The sequence below is a fragment of the Rhineura floridana genome, chromosome 2, assembly GCF_030035675.1.
Source record: "Rhineura floridana isolate rRhiFlo1 chromosome 2, rRhiFlo1.hap2, whole genome shotgun sequence".
Classification (NCBI taxonomy): Eukaryota; Metazoa; Chordata; class Lepidosauria; order Squamata; family Rhineuridae; genus Rhineura; species Rhineura floridana.
This window is the reverse complement of record NC_084481.1, coordinates 137813378-137818655: the sequence shown is the minus strand read 5'-3', so window position 1 is coordinate 137818655 and position 5278 is coordinate 137813378. Positions and strand designations below refer to the sequence as shown.

General features: G+C 39.8%; 1 long non-coding RNA gene across 1 annotated transcript; it reads left to right on the top strand.

The window, feature by feature from the left end:
- The first annotated feature begins 714 nt into the window (after positions 1-714).
- LOC133378316 (uncharacterized) lies at positions 715-1253 on the top strand. The gene is made up of 2 exons (XR_009760949.1): positions 715-789; positions 1169-1253. It is a non-coding gene; the product is annotated as an uncharacterized LOC133378316 (long non-coding RNA).
- Positions 1254-5278: the final 4025 nt, after the last annotated feature.

The following is a 5278-nucleotide window of genomic DNA, read 5'->3' as shown; positions in this document are numbered from 1 at the left end:
TTTGTAAACAGTGACTTTAGAGAACATATATCTCCTTCCATTCGCCTTTTGCCTGGTACATGTCCACCAGTTGGACATCATCCCTGTGGACATTGTGTTTTTTGTAAATATACCTTTAAGATCCAGAATTTCATCAACCCAATTGATCAGAAAAAATATACACTGTATCATTTTTCCAATTGTAACACAGTGCAAGTCATCTATGTGGTACAGTGTGGGTGTCTGAAATTATATGTAGGTCAGACATCCAGGAAAATAAAGGTCCGTATAGGAGAGCATTTGAGTAATATTAAAAACAACAGAGTAGGAGCACCTCTTGTGTCCCATTGTCTCCAATGTTCCCAATATGCTAATGTGGGACTAAAATTTTGGGTTTTACAAAAGATACAAGGATCTAGGTTGACTTTTCTTCTTCACAAAAAAGAAATAGGTTGGATTTTGAGACTAAAAACAGTGATACCTAATGGTTTGAATGATGATTTTTCCTTCCTTCCTCTTTTGTAATAATATAAAAAATTTGTGTAGATCTCATTAGAGAATTCTTTTATAAAAAATAAAAAATAAAAAAAAGATTTTTCTATCTTTGCAAGAAGATTTGTTCCAGGTGAACTTCATTTTAAAGGTCAGAATAATTACTTTGTTAGTTGTAATCACTGTTGCAAGTGTTCCAGGATATGGCTATATATATGCTCCCCCTTTGCTTGTAAAAATCATTGTAAAATTTGTTTGACTGATGCAGGACTGTAAGTTTACCTCTTTGGAGCATATTGAGTTTTGAGCTATTATAATGTAAGTATTTCTGTCATGTTTTATGTTTGCAAGTTTTCTAGGATATGGCTATATATGCTTTCCCCCTTTTGCTTGTTAAAGTCCTATTATATTTGTTTGATTGATTTAGTAATGAAAATCTATTTTTTGTTGTTCATTCAGTTTTAAGCTAATATAATGCAGTTTATTTTTTGTATTATATGAAAGTTTGTCATATGTTCATATATTTATTTATTTACATATGTTGATTTTTGTACATGTGGGTCTAGTGAACATGTTTTGGAAAAACAGTATATGTTTCCTTTGTATTGTTTAAAGAATTTTATAGTTGTTATGTATCCTATATATGTCTGTCTATATATATATTTGGTCTGATTACGTTTTTTCTGTTTAATTTTAGCCCCTGATGAAAGCCTATGTTTGGCTGAAACGCGTTGGGCAGCTTAATAAGGATTAACAATAAATATATATTTTTATTAATTTTTCATCTTTGGCATTCTTGGTTTGCAACCTTTTTTCTGTTTCTTTTTATTGGATGCCTTCCACTTTTCAACCTCCTAACCTCCCTTGTAGACTGCGGGAATGCTGTGGATATAATGTACCTCAACTTCAGCAAATCTTTTGAAAGTGCCCCATGATATTCTGATTAGCAAGCTAGCTAAATGTGGGCTGGATGGAACAACTCTCAGGTGGATCTACAGTTGACTCCAGAATCGTACTCAAAGAGTGCTTATCAATGGTTCCTTCTCAACCTGGGCGGAAGTAACGAGTGGGGTACCACAGGGCTCGGTCCTGGGCCCAGTGCTCTTCAACATTTTTATTAACGACCTGGATGAGGAGGTACAGAGCATGCTTTTCATATTTGCAGATGATACAAAATTGGGGGGGCATAGCTAATACCGTGGAAGACAGAAACAAAATTCAAAGGGATCTTGATAGGCTGGAGCATTGGGCTGAAAACAACAGAATGAAATTCAACAGGGATAAATGCAAAGTTCTACACTTAGGAAAGAGAAACCAAATGCACAGTTATAAGATGGGGGATACTTGGCTCAGCAGTATGACATGTGAGAAGGATCTTGGAATTGTCATTGATCACAAGCTGAATATGAGCCAACAGTGTGATGTGGCTGCAAAAAAGGCAAATGCTATATTAGGCTGCATTAACAGAAGTATAGTTTCCAAATCGCATGAAGCATTAGTTCCCCTCTATTCAGCACTGGTTAGGCCTCATCTTGAATACTGCATCCAGTTCTGGTCTCCGCACTTCAAGAAGGATGCAGACAAACTGGAACAGGTTCAGAGGAGGGCAATAAGGATGATCAGGGGACTGGAAACAAAGCCCTATGAGGAGAGACTGAAAGAACTGGGCATGTTTAGCCTGGAGAAGAGAAGACTGAAGGGAGATATGATAGCACTCTTCAAGTACATGAAAGGTTGTCACAGACAGGAGGGCCGGGATCTCTTCTTGATTGTCCCAGAGTGCAGGACACGGAATAATAGGCTCAAGTTGCATGAAGCCAGATTTCGATGGACATCAAGAAAAACTTCCTAACTGTTAGAGCCATACAACAATGGAATCAATTACCTAGAGAGGTAGTGGGATCTCTGACATGGGAGGCATTCAAGAGGCAGCTGTACAGTCATCTGTCGGGAATGCTTTGATTTGGATTCCTGCATTGCACAGGGGTTGGACTTGATGGCCTTATAGGCCCCTTCCAACTCTACTATTCCATGCTTCTATGATACTCCCTTCTGTTTTTCCCAGTATTATTGTCTTTTCTAGTGAATCATTATGTGTCCAAAGGATGATAACCTAAGTTTGATCATATTGGCTTCTAGTGACAGTTCTGGTTTAATTTGTTCCAACACCCAAGTATTGGTCTTTTTAGCAGTCCATGGTATGCGCAAAGCTCTCCTCCAACACCACAATGAGTTGATTTTTCTCTTATCCGCTTTTTCACTGTCCAACTTTCCCATCCATACATAGAGATCGGGAATATCATGGTCTGAATGATCCTGACTTTAGTGTTCAATGATACATCTTTGCATTTGAGGACTTTTTCTAGTTCCCTCATAGCTGCCCTCCCCAGTCCTAGCCTTCTTCTAATTTCTTGACTATTGTCTCCATTTCGGTTACTGTCTGTGCTGAGGTACCTGTGCTGAGGTATTGATAATCCTTGACCAGTTCAATGTCAACTTTCAATGTTGTCAACTTTAAAGTTACATAAATCTTCTGTTGTCATTACTTTAGTCTTCTTGATGTTCAGCTGTAGTCCTGCTTTTATGCTTTCCTCTTTAACTTTCATCAGCATTCATTTCAATCATGACTTGTTTCTGCTAGTAGTATGGTATCGTCTGCATATCTTAAATTATTGATATTTCTCTCGCCAGTTTTCACACCTCCTTCATTTTGGTCCAATCCTACTTTCCATATGATATGTTAGGTCCCAGGCTATGGTCTGAAGGCACATAAGGCCAGCTCCTTTATGCTAAGCAGGATCAGGTCTGGTCAGTGCCTAGATGGGAGACCACCTGGAAACCATATGCAAGCCACCTTGGGTTTCATGAAAAGAAAGATGGGGGTATAAATGTAATAAATAAATAAATATGTTCTGTGTATAGATTAAACAAATAGGGTGATAAAATACACCCCTGTCTCATACCCTTTCCAATGGGGAACCAGTCGGTTTCTCTATATTCTGTCCTTACAGTAGCCTCTTGTCTAGAGTATATGCATCAGGACAATCAGATGCTGTGGCACCTCCATTTCTTTTAAAGCATTCCATAGTTTTTCATGATCTACACAATCAAAGACTTTGCCGTAATCTATAAGGGTGATTTTCTTCTGAAATTCCTTGGTCCGTTCCATTATCCAACGTATGTTTGCGATATGATCTCTGGTGCCTCTTCCATTTCTAAATCCAGCTTGGACATCTAGCATTTCTCACTCCATATGTGGAATCTTGAGCATTACTTTACTTGCATACTTTAAGGCAATAGTTCGATAATTACTGCATTCCCTGCGATCCCCTTTCTTTGGATTTGGGATATATATGAAAGCTTCCAGTCTGTGCGCCATTGTTTCGTTTTCCATATTTGTGGACAAATTTTTGTCAGAATTGAAACCTAAACTTTGGCAGTTCTTAGTACTTTTACCATGCAATATGATTTACAATACTTATACTGTTTCTCCTTATGCCAATAATGCTGTTTGGTAGGTCATTACAAGTCCCATTTTCCAGATGGTAGAAAGCTGAGAGCATATCCAGACAGGGGATCTATTGTCAGGAATCATGAATGATGTTTCAACAACGCCAGCCTCCCACTATCAAGTCTCATGAGTGAACACTGACAAAATAATATCTGTCTCTCTCTTAGGATATCTCCTGTGGTCCTGCCACTACACAATAGTACCTAAACAAGGGTATGAACAGCTCCTTTTTAATATAAAATTTAATAAAAAGAATAAAAGAATAAAAAGGCGACATAAACAACAGTCATACTATAGTACCCCAAGTGATTCCATGTCTAGAGCCACATTTTGCTGTCATGAACCTTCCTTTTGTCCTCTTTCCAAGCTCATGCAGCCTGCAAAAGGAGCAAAAATTGAGCTAGCTGGGCTATGAGAAATGGGTCTTTCAACAGAATCTATCACGTTCCTCTAGATGTGAGGGAAATCTGATGCATGTATTGATCTCCCAACCTTGGTCATCTACCAGGTTTACTGGATGGCCACCATTAGCAGGGAACAGATCCCATTGCCTCAGCTACCAGCTTCTCCATGCACCTCTAGAGAAACGTTCTTCTCCCTCTCTCATAATACTAGAACTCGTGGACATTCAAAGAAGCTGAATGTTGGAAGATTCAGGACAGACAAAAGGAAGTACTTCTTTACTCAGCGCATAGTTAAACTATGGAAATTGCTCCCACAAGATGCAGTAATGGCCACCAGCTTGGATGGCTTTAAAAGAAGATTAGACAAATTCATGGAGGACAGGGCTATCAATGGCTACTAGCCATGATGGCTGTGCTGTGCCACCCTAGTCAGAGGCAGCATGCTTCTGAAAACCAGTTGCCGGAAGCCTCAGGAGGGGAGAGTGTTCTTGCACTCGGGTCCTGCTTGCGGGCTTCCCCCAGGCACCTGGTTGGCCACTGTGAGAACAGGATGCTGGACTAGATGGGCCACTGGCCTGATCCAGCAGGCTCTTCTTATGTTCTTATGTTCTCTTGCCTCTGGGCTGGCCACTGGGGATGAAGGACAACCAGGAGACCAGATTTAGCCCTGGGGCCTCTAGTTGCTGATCCCTGTTATAAGAACTCCTTCATTAATCTCAACAGAGCGACCAGCTCTACCTGTACATCCTGCTTCCTCCACTGAGATTAATGGAAGAGTTTGTATGCCGCAGGAGCTCAGTATGCACTATGGAGAACACACACACAGCTTTACACCATATCTAGGCCATTGGGTAAGAACATGGAGTCTACCAACAAAGATTCACATCTTCTG